Raw genomic sequence first — 12,814 nt, 5'->3', positions numbered from 1 at the left:
TTTTTTTAATAACTCATGAAATCATATAATTGTGAAACTAATTTCAACCATTCATTCATATAAATAATAGGAATTTAAGATGCATGAACAGTTAACAATGCATACACTTATCATTGTAGAAGTCATTCTTATGCATGAACCAATTCTTATATTTAATTATCTTTTCTTTCTTAGATGATGCATACCATGCCTTTCTAATTTACATACATTTGGACTCTTCTTCTTAGCCCTGTGGGTATAAACACAGGTATATATATGGATTAGAACTGTGGCACAGGCAGTGTTTTCATACATTGGTGGCTTTAGCCTGGTCGGACACCTTTCACCAATATCAGGTGAGGGATGACAAGAGCAAGAGAAGCTCCCAACACCATCATCTCGATGCATCAGACTTCTACTCATGAGTTTCTTTTCTGTACGTTATAGTCTATTACAGAGAGTCTTTCCTATCTTCGTGCTTGGGGAGAAGCAACCTTCTGTGCTCAAAGACATGTTTTCACGAAGCTACAAGTATTGCTTGCCCTATTCTTGCAAGCCTTTACTTTAGTGTTACATGTTTCACTTATTTAAGTTGAATGTCTTACATGCAACACCGTACATGAATCCTTAAAAGAGGATTCAGTCACTTTAAGGTCAATGCATGCGTATTTATAATATAACATTCAATAACATGGTCATGTTTCTTGCTTTGCAAACATGTGCGTATATACAAAAAAAAATGTGATAAACTTTCTTAAACTTTACATGCATCTATACATTCACATCATCATCATCATCATGATAGTAAAATATGCAAAACATACAGTAGGAATAACCATTTTAACATTTATCATTAAGTTCGCAAAATAAACATTATGGTCCCTTAATTAATGAATGGTCATATAGGCGAGCATATTCATTCGCTTAACTTTCAGTTCGTGCCCCATAGGTGGGCATACAATTTTCTGCAAAAAATCAACTTATGACAATATATATATGGGCTGACAATCGTTCGTAAGAGCATGCATATCGATATATAATTTTCGCAAGCATACAAAGAACAATTCCTAAACTAGTTTCAAACTTACAAAAAACTTAACTTTGTCCGACTATTATAGAGGTTATAAAAAAAAAATAGTTTATGGTCAGATCTTATTCTTTCACAATTTATAGGAAATGTTGTCAGCTTTCTGATGCCGCAACCCATTTATAAAAAATCATCTGTATGAGAGAGTTATAAATGTTTTGGTGCAGACACATACTTTTCTGTTTCGACTGTCATAGAATAGTGATCAGTCCTTGAATAAAGCCCAAATTTTTATAGTAGACATGACGTAAAATTTTGTTAGTTTTCGACCATAATAAACCTCTTATCAAAACTCCTTTGGATGAGAGAGATACGAGCAATTTACTCATCGGGAGTCTGGCCGAAAATATGTAGTTCCAAAAATTAGGCATTCGGGTGGGCCAAAATAGGCCACCCGAATTTCAAATTCTAATTTTTTTTCGCATGAACTCTTCTAAAAAATTCTTGACAATCACATTTATATAACTCTAACTAATCTACTATGGACAAGTCATGCTTTTGTAGCTATTAGGACAAAAAATAGACCTGTTTCCCCAAAGCCTATTTTCTCATAAATAGATTCGATAAATTTTACAATAAAATAAGTAAATCACATAATTTTCCTATGAATAAAAAGCAAAAAATCAAGGTACAATTTCAAAATATTCACATACGCATACACTACAATTTTCAATTTAATCTTGCATGGGAGAAATTCAATATAACCTGGTTTTTGCTAAAATTACAAAAAAAAAATTAAGAAATTCGATAACATGAAATACGTATTTTTCCCTGACAACTACCACAAAATTATTCTAATTTTTATAGAACATTCATATGGGCATGTTATACTAACACTATCCAAAATTTGTAGAAAAACAACTAGGTAAAATATGCATATTATAAATTTTATGAATTTAATTTTTGACAAAATCTAAAGCATGTGTATACCCTTTTCTTTTTTATTTTTAATTAAAATTTTGGCTACTTTTGGGGATGAATCAGATTCTTCTATGGGGAATTCAAAATCAATCATCGCTTGTCCTTAAGTCCAATATAGATTTTTTATAGATTTTTACTTTTTATTTAACTTATCAAAATTCAATTTAGGTCCTCGTACCCGATTTTGAAAAAAAAATCAATTTTTAGAGGAATTTTCTTTCAAAAGCCCCTTTCTAATTCATATTTCAACAACTTTAAGCCAAACTCACTTGTAGGAGGCATGGTTTAGGGTATGTCCTCACAAAAAATCAAAGGAATTCGTACCTACGAATTCCAATCTACATGTAGAGCATAGAACCACTATTTTTTTATGAAAATTAGCTCCTACACACGTAAGTCGATCTTCTAGCACAAACCAGTCGTCCAACATGAGCAACAACTTCACCAACGACCTCATTTCGCTCCTCGTACGAATGTAGATGCACTCCTTGGTGAGCCAAGGAAAGATACTCCAAGGTTTTCGTATTTGGGATCCCTTTCTATTTTGTGAAACGGCAACTTGCTTAGGTTATATGATTTAGTTCCTAGTTATTATATATTATATATACTATATAACATATATGGAATATACCAAATGGGCTAGTCGACCCCATGGTCTAGCCCTTTCTATATTCCTAATTGACTAGGTAGGTATTTATATTTTTTTTCTTTTTCTATCATTTTCTCTTTCTTTCCCTTTTTCTTCCTTGGTCCAACCCACCCCCTTTATAGACTCTCTAGGGGTGACACCCCTTTCATGGGAGCCTGTTTTGAAACAAGGCAAAACTTGCCTTGCAATTTGGTAAGTTTTAATTTCAAGCTTTATTTTTAAGTTTCTTCTTCTTATTATTTTTTTGATTTTAAACTTTAAATTGGAGTGCTACGTAAGATGGGATAACCCACCTATGGACTCCTACATAATTATAAAATCTAATTGATTTTTAGTTCGATTCTACTAAATTATTTCACATTAAATTTAAATAAAATTCTTTAAAAAATCTAAATATAAAATTAAATAAAATGGCATTAAATGAATTTGAATTAGACTTTATTTCAATTACATGTCACCTATTAAAATTTGAAACCCATATATTTCAATTATTTATTTTAAATATTCTTTATAAGGTTAATTCAAATTCTTCAAAAATAATTTCTGAAGAATCGAAACTCAATAGGGTTGATGAGACCCTTGGGCGTGCGTGTAAGGCTATTTCCTTACACTTAGAAAACATTTTGAAGTCCTATATACTCTATACTCAACTCAAATGATCATTATCTAGACTGTTTAATTTATTTTCTAAAAATATTATTTTCTTAAAATTGAACTTCAGAAACAATCTCTACCAGGGTCAGTAGGACCTGTTGTCATTTTGAATATTTGTTTTTATTTTGGTTTTGTACATTAGATTTCAAACCAAATTCAAATTTATTGAATTCATATTCCGTACATATCGAGTTATCCTAAATTCGTTTGAAATTCTATTTGACTTTATTTCGATAAAATTTTGCAGTTATTTTATTAAATTCTATCTGTTTCAAAAATTTGATTCTGAATGCAAATTTTACTAAAATCAACTTTAATTTTTCATAAAATGTTTCTTATAATTTATTTTAGGCTAATTTTTATTTTGATATTTCTTTCTCATAAAATTTATTATTATTATTAATTTATTCATTAAAAATACCCTAAAAATTCACAGATATTACCTTTAAATTCTATTTAAGATTTTAAATCTAATTTTAACAAAAAATACAAATTATTGTATGTTTTAAATTTGAATTAACATTCAATTAAGTCTCAATTTAGATTTGAATCAAACTCAAATCTAATTATAATATTCAAGACATATTTATTAAATCTGAATTCAAATTCAAACTGATAAAACTTAAGAAATTGAAATCAAAATTTCAGTTAAGTTCAGCTTAAACCCAGATTAAATCTGATTAAAAATCAAAACCTTGATTCAAAATAAATTCTCCACTAAAAATTTATTCTGAATCCAAATATATGTTTGAATTATAAATTCATTCTCATCTTAATTTTAAATAATAGTTTAGCCTTAATTCAATATTATTTCTCATAAAATATCAAAAATTTATGGCTTTTACACATATATCTTTGTAGTATGACTCAAGTCATGTTAAAACTTGGACTAAAAGCTCAGCTTAAACCTCACAAATATGGGTTTAGTTGGCTTGGCCCTCATGACCTTTCCAATTTGATGTCTACCCCTTATATTAACTTAACTAAAGCAAGCGATTAATTAATGTTGGTAGGTTCATCATATAATACCTATCTACCAAATACTATTCTAAGAAATTATGACAAGATGTATACTTAAAATTATCACAAGATGAAGGGTAATCTCAAAAATCGAATTCAAGTGTGGAAAGATTTAATTCACTATCTATAACTCTATGTCCAAATAATATCTTACTAAATTACTCACTATTGATTGCTTTTATATTAACATAGCACTATATTCTACATATGGAGTTTATGTCCGAAGCGAAACTTTACAAAAACCTGAAAATGTTTCTTTGATGACATGCACAATTATTGGATGAGTTAAAGTTCGTCTTTTCATTAAATATATAATACATCAAAAAGGAAAAATAGTAAAGTGTGAAATATAATGAAAATGCAAACAAACAAGTCACAGGTAAATAAAAACTTCAAAAGCTACAAGAACAAAAACATTATAAACATTCACATCAATAATGAAATATATGCTCATATGGTTTTGCAATTCTCAAAAAAAATGACCCCTTCCAATGCAATGAGTCTTGCATTTAATGTCTACTAATTGTCTACTACTACATCTCATTACTTCAAGTATCTACATTAAGGCAAGCAGACAAGGATATCATTAGGTGAATATTTTTTCCTTAAAAAAACATTAAGTGAATGACACTGAGTCCAAAGCGAGATATGAAGAACAACACTAAAATCTACGAACTATCAAAAGCTAAACTATTGTAAACTAAAGCAGTCTACTAGAAAATCAAAAGAAATTAGTAGAAAATAAAGAAAAATATGCTTAATAATCAATCCAACCTTGTGAAAAAGAAAAAGAATTCCTTGCAATGAACTATTGATAAGGAAAGAAAATCCCAAGTCTAACAAGGATATTAGATAGATCTGACATCTGAATATAATCTAAAATTCGTATAGAAAAATACAAATAACAAAAAATGAACCCGAACATATCCTGAAGGTCCTAGACACATCTCACTAATCTGCATCAGCAAAGCAGGCAAGTGCTTATTTACCCAAGTGTTCATTCCATATCTCTTTTGGTCCAATAAATGGCCATTTGGCAACTTTATGATTAGCTTTGTTTCTTAGGACCCATAATCTCCAAAGGAGATAACATGTCCCAACATACTTTAGCCCATGGGCTTTAAAGTTGAGTTGGGAACCACCAGTGAAGCTCCACAACAATGTTCAGCCAAGGCTGTCTAGATCTATCAAAAAGCTTGATTACAAATTTCCAAATGTTGGCAGCGAAGGGACATTCATGGAAGATGTGATGAGTTTAGTTCTTCAGCTTTTTTTGCACAAATGGTAACAGTAATTTGGGAATGAAATTATTCTTCATCTTTTTTTGCACAAATGGTAACAATAATTTGGGAATGAGATTCCTGTTCTATTTTTGAGTGGAGAACTTGTCATACAAGATAGGTAAAATCAGTGCAACTCTTGGGAGGTATTTTTTTCTTCATATGAGATTTCACCACTGGTTTGATGGACGTTTGTTCCTAGTCTATTTAACTGCTTTTATAGTTAAAAAACTGTATTGAAAAATTTGTCTTGACAACTTTTAATTATAAATGGGAAAAAATAAAAAAGCAAAAAATGGATCATCAGACATTGAAACCTGATGCCTGAAAAGAGAATGTTTCAGCACTTTTTTACTGTTATCCAAGCTTAGGTGGGAGAAAAAACTTGACTCTTAGGCCCTGATTGTTTGGTTTCCCACGAAAGGGAACACCCTTTCATAAGAACTGACACATTTTTCTAAAACCTGCTGCTAGCATGACCTCTTTCGGACGAGGGAAAGTGTGGAGGTCTTTCCATGTGAAAAGAGGAAAGTGGAGTCTATTTGTGCTGTTCCAGTGAAGAACTCTGAGTCTCGACTCCTGTTACATCCATTGGGGACATATACTACACAGTTTATCTTGAATGAATCTTTTAAGGGGTATATGAATGAATGAATTAAAGTTTTTTTAAGACACAAATGACTTAGAGTTTCCCAAAGGATATCGGAATAGGAAATGGTGACAATAACTTCCCTCATGCATTATCAATCTGGTTTTTCATTGATACAAATACTTAAAACAAATCTGATTACACAACCATAATCATATAAGCAAATCGGTTTCACTGCATCAAAACTCATTTCTTTGAAAAACTTATAGTTCAAAAACATGCATAGTTAATATCTCGTATCATGTGAAATTCAGAACATGCTAACCAACATTTTTTAAATATTTAGGATTCATGTATACATATTTCTACAAAAATAACATTGGTTTTCATGGTTTTCTTTTGCCTACTTTCTCACTATAGCATATTTTGCCATAATAATGCTTGAAATTCTGTCACTTTTGGTGTAAAAGGGAGACAAGGAGGTCCGCTCAACATTTTCCAATGAAAATTTACATGAAATAGACAAGTCCTTGGCGCTTTAGGAACCCTTGATATTCACCAACAATCTCGACCCTCAAAGGTCATGGACCTTGACGTTCTAGACAGACTTGTTAACTGCTGTAGTCAAACCAACAATCAACCATTAATAAAAGAAGGGTACACTTGAACCAAGACCAAGCCAACCAACCTGCTAAACTAAAGTGAGTCAACACCCAATCAACTGCACAATCAAAGTAAAGCAGGCCTAACCCAACGGGGCTCTGCGTGGTCGGTAGGAGCTGTTAGTTTACATCTCCTGTGGTGGGACATTGCAGGTTCAAAACCCCAGTGGTACGATTGAATAATAACTTGTGGGGGTCTGCCTAACCCCAGCTTTCCTTAAAAAAAGAAGAAGTAAAGCTGGCCTAGACAAGGGCATAGACAAAGGCAAAAGCAAATGCATTGGCCTTACTATCAAAGTTGATTCTATTCTATATCAACACTGGTGCTTTAAAAGTTTTGGGTTTTGAATAATAAAATGACACTATAACCAAGTTAAATGCACAATAGGCGTTATAGCTGAAAGGCAAAATTATCAAAGTTGGTGCAACAGTAAAGGTAAGATAGAGGCAATTCCTGTATTTTTTTTTAAATTATTGTAGGTCAACAAAAATCAGAGACAATTCAACCTTGTTTGGTAGTCTTTGAACTCTTCTTTGAGATGTCTTGCCTTTTTTTTTTAATAGGCAAGCTGGGGTTAGGCAGATCCCTACCAGTTATACAACTGTACCATTGGGATTTGAACTTGCAACGTCCCAACACAAGGTGACGTGCACTCACTGCTTATTTGTTGCCTTTTGTTTCCATATAATTATGGTTGCCTCTTTGTGCATGGTTTGCCATTTGTTTTTGTTAGGCTAAGGGGAAATCCCCCTATCACTTATGGTGGATTGGTGGGTCTCTCGTTGGTAAAGCCCTTGAGGTCCACCCAGGTGGTATCCCATGTGGTAAGCAGGGTCCTGTGTCAAGCTGAAGGCCCAGGATCGAATCCCTCTGCCACATGGGGCAGCCGTTATTCTCGTAGGGTTCCGCCTAACCCCAACTTGCCTTTCAAAAAAAAAAAAAACCTTGAGGTCTTCTTTTTCAAGTGGGGAGTACACCCAGCTTCGATCCTTGTAGCAAAAGACACCCACTCCTTTCAACCCCAACCCCCTTCTCCTTATGGGTTTCAAATCATAGTCATCCGTAGACACCCTAATTTTGACCCATTTGAATATGGGGTAAATTGGATTTTAGATTGGATTTCTCAAATGGATTATTTGCCTTGCAACATGATTTTGACCCACAATAATAATTTTTGACTTTTCTTCACAAAAGGTCAAACGTTTTAGAGGGTGTTAGCTTCCAAAAATAAATAAATTTGGGTCAATTGGATGCTCATAGAAGGAATTATAGCCAAAACAGTAAGTCTATTCAACACAGACCTTGTTTTTTAGCTGCCAGTTTGGCCTATCAAATTATGTTTTTGGGTCTTTAAAACAAAACAAAAAAATTCACATTAAAATGAGTTGTATTTTGGGGTTACCATAAAAACAAGAAAAGTTGTCTGTCATGTTGGACTTGTTTCACCTAAAGAAATGTGTTTCAGCCCAAGCTCACTTACCTAAATCATATATTTTCAAGTTTAGGCCTTCCAAAACCCTAGATCAAGCTTACCAACTTGCTTAAGAGCATGTTTGGAAGCGAGAAAGATGTAGAAAACGTGATGCAAAATGAAAATTCTGTACAAATTTTTTGACCCTTCCAAATGAGAGAATTTTTCTAAAAAGTGCACTTTTTGATAGGAAACATTCCTCCATGAGAGATGGTGGAGGAATGTTTCTTACCAAGAGAATTTATTTTTACACTCCTCACCACCCATCTCACCACCACCCACTGTGTCACCATCACCATCACCATCACCATCACCACCACTCTCCTCCTCCTCTCTCTCATTTTTTCATATTTTCTTACTCTCTCTTTTTCATGATACACAAACAAGCAAAAAACTTTTTTTTGGAGAACTTCTCATATAAAAAACTATCATAGGCAAAACTTTTTTTCCTATGAGAGTTTTTTTCTTTTCCAAACGTGTCCCAAGTCTCATAACTTAGCCGCTAGGCAAGGTAGCACCAACGATGCAACCTTGCAACACCAGCCAAATGACTGCCATGTAAATTGGCTTACTAGCAACCAGATTTGGATAACCGGATCCAAATAAATCTAACCCAAGCCCAAACTCTACCTAAAAAAATATAAATAAGGCACTCCCCTTTCATTCTAGCCATATAGAACTAGAGTGAGGAGAGCCTACTACAACAAGAGCCCACATTAGCCTAGGTTAACCCGACTCTGCTGAGTCATTTAACCCAATCCAACCAGTTCTAGCTCAACCTCTTTAGCCTACTATAAACACCCTATCGGACTTAGACCCACAGAGCCTCAACCCTATGGAAGCTCTACTAGAATCATGTCATGCTCGCCAAATCTAGGTGGCTACCTAAGCCCGTGGTGAGCCCCTCTCTTTCTGCTTTTTCTTATTTTCGTGATTGGGTTGTCTAACATGTCACATTTTGTTTGTGTTTTCTCATTTTTTTCCTGAGCTCTGGTGCTACCGAAGTCTCACTTGTTATTTTAGGAGTCCGAAAAGAGGTAGGTAGCACCAGATATGCAAGAAACCAAGCAACAGAGGTCCTGTTGGAGCTGATCCCTCGCTACTTGGGGAGGAAAGAAGACCAATTCACAGGCCAAGCACCCACATTTTAAAAATCCATCATCAAAACTAATTCAGCTTTTTTCTTAAACCTTCTTGTTGGAAAATCCAGTATATCCATATCATCTTATGTTAGGTGAGAAACCAAGTTTGCCTCTGCAAGACGGCAGAGACCTTATGAGCGACTTGCCACTCTTGTTTCCTTATGAGAAGTGATTTTTAATTTTATTTTTAGTTCAATAGTTTGGCCCTCTCTATGAGCTAGCAATTGAGGGAGCTGGAAATTGAAAAGATAAAAGTTGTCTAGTTCCTAGAATTGCCAAATTCCACATATACAAGGTGAAATTTGTTAATTTCACTTTTGAGCACTAATTCAAAGAAGTAAACATCATAACTGCATCAATTCCTCAAATGCCTGTTGTTGTCCTGATCCAGAATGTGGGTCAGATTATTGGGTTAAGTGAATTTGACTGTCACAAGGGTAGGGGTGTCGACGGGTCGGATTTGGTTTGGACCCAGGTTGAATCAGACCTGTACCAGATTTTCAGGTATGGTATCTGGTTCAGATCCAGGTTTAATCGGGTCTGCTATAAGAGAAACCATACTCAGATCCAATAAAAACTACATGAACCAGACCTGGACTATACCCGGTAAAATAATATTTTTATCATTTTTACATTAAAAATTTGTGGGTCCTAATCAAACTCTAATCTAAACCCTAAAATATTAACCCAACTACGTGCTCCCAAACAACGACTTATATTGCTAAAACTCCCTTGCAAGTTTATGGAAAGTGGTTAGCAAAGAAGGAAAAAAATGAGTTCAATAAAAGTGAGCAATAATTTTCTACATAATCACAAAACAAAATTTCCAGATCCACATAATTTAGAGGGTATAAAACATTATTTTCCATAAAAACATATAAGAAAATAATAGGCCCGATCAAGTCTAGGGGTGGCCATAAAGCTGGGTGTCTGATGTTATACACCATCTAGGGATGGCTGTAGTACACAACAAGGTGGCTGCTTGCATGGGCAACATAAGCGAAACAAGGGCATGAGGATGGTGGAACGGTAGTCTATGAGTTAGCATGGAGAGCACAACGTGGTAGGGCCCCTCTAGGATCTTCCATAACTGCAGCCAATTGGCTCTCAAGTTCTTGTGGAAGCCGGTTTGAGTCCATAAGACAACTCCTAACTCAATTCTTCTTTGGAGGTTGGCCTTTAGAATTCATCAAAATGAGCAAGGCTCAAAGACACTTATGCACACTTTATAAGACTCAATTGAGCTGCATACAACTTATTACAACATGAATTGACTTAAAAAACAATTTATAGAATACAATAAAAGGTACAAACAGAACAATGCAGTTTCTAAGCTGACTTTTACACAGATAAAACTCAGAAAATACAATGAATTTCCTAAAACAAATTAGTACATACCAATATAGACAACTTACACAACAAATTTCAACCACAACACTAGTGGATTCTGAGATGCACATGTGCAAAGAAGGGATGGCAGTGGACCGAGGGGAAATGGGGCCCGCTCCCGCGTCGCCCCGTTTGGACCAGGGATGGAGGTTAAAATCAAAACCTCTGTGGGGATGGAATTACGCTTTCCCCCACCCCGTCCCCAATCCTTCTTTAGGGATGGCAATATACCGAGAGGAAACGGGGCCCCGATCCGTCTTGCCCCGTTTGGACCAGGGATGGAAGCGGAGATGGAGGTTAAAATCAAAACCCGTGCAGAGATGGAGGCGGAGATGGAGGGCAGGATTTTGAGATGGAGCGAAGGTGGAGACCTTGTCACCGGCCCCCTCCCGGGTCCACTGCCATCCCTAGTGCAAAGTCCGCCAAAACACCACACTGCACTATTCTGCAAAATACAGCTATTCTGCATGTTGTTGAAAATCACAAAAAGAGAGTCCAAATTTGGGTGAATCTCCCGTGCACAACCCCCTCCAATGCCTTCTACACACACTAGGGTAGCTCTAAGACAATTTTCAGGCGGAGCACATAAGAAAATGCTGAGAATTGTGCGTGCAAAGTTGTGTCTAAGTTCAGATAGCAGGAACAGAGCAGTCTTTGAACTGCTTGTCAGAAAATTGCAATCCAAAGCCAGAAAACGATGAGCTCTCCTATTGGTGCATGGGATAAATCTCAAGAGCACTCAGTAACGCTTCCAAAGGATCAAAGTGTGCAGGTATATTCACTCCAGAGGCTAAGAATTAGGTGATCAAAGTTGTCGAATTCTCACGGTATAGCAGAACAGAAAATTTGGCAAGGGAGTCACCAGAATGAGGCTCAATTCCGTGACAATCGACCACAAGCGATCACGATATTGCTCAGACGGGGGTCTTTAGACCATTAGGAACCAAAAGCAACAAAAAGTGCCAGTGAATTTTCTGGTGATTGGCTAGAATTGCTAAGAATTCTGATTAGATGCTAAATTATCACCTGACTCTGCAGTGAGGAGAATGCACAAGACACTCAATCCTCCACCTGTAACACACGAATTACTAGGGATATGTCTCAGTCTAACTAGATTGGATACGAATCGATGGATCAACCAATGAAATCCAATGATCTAGCTCAGGAGTCATTGGGATTACCTCAACAAGACCGACAATAATGAGATCAGTGGTAGAGTAACTCGATCTACACTTGATAGGCATCTTCACAATCTAAACTAGAATTCTGCTGAATCAGATGCTCCAAGGAGATGTAATAAAAATTTCTGAGATCTCTGTTCAGTTAAACTGAATTGGCCGAAACTCGCCAGAATTCATGCTCGTGCACTGCAGCAAGGTGCACAAGAGGTGATAGACTGCAATCCTCTAGGGAAGAGTTCAAATGAGACTCACTCAACTAGACTAGATATAAACAATTTTAGATCCCCAAAGGAAAATTGAGGAAGGAGAGAAGAAAGAACTTAGGGGGAAAGAAGTCAATTTTCTAATTCATATCCAAAAATGGTGTCAAACAAGCATATTTAAATACTAGAGATCGGATCTTGGATTTAGACCTTATGAGATGCACGATCAATCACAAGCGATCGCGATATTGCTCAAACGGGGTTTTTAGACCATTAGGAACCGAAAGCAACAAAAAATGCCAGTGAATTTTCTGGTGATTGGCTAGAATTCTGATCAGATGCTTAATTATCACCTGACTGTGCAGCGAGAGAGGAGAATACACAAGACACTCAATCCTCCACCCGTAACACACAAATTACTGAGATTTTTTGCAAATAAACTAGGAAAAACATTTAAGAACATTTTCTCAAGTTGCCAGTCAAACGAAAATTATCTTGGTTGGCATTGTGCTCAACCTTTTGGAGTGTACTTGGGTACCACACTTGGCTCTTAAGGGCACATCCACCACCCACAATCCTTAGGATG

Source organism: Nuphar pumila, chromosome 7, assembly GCF_984573655.1.
Source record: "Nuphar pumila chromosome 7, dmNupPumi1.hap1.1, whole genome shotgun sequence".
Taxonomy (NCBI): Eukaryota; Viridiplantae; Streptophyta; class Magnoliopsida; order Nymphaeales; family Nymphaeaceae; genus Nuphar; species Nuphar pumila.
The sequence above is the reverse complement of the archived record's forward strand: the minus strand, read 5'-3'. Positions refer to the sequence as shown.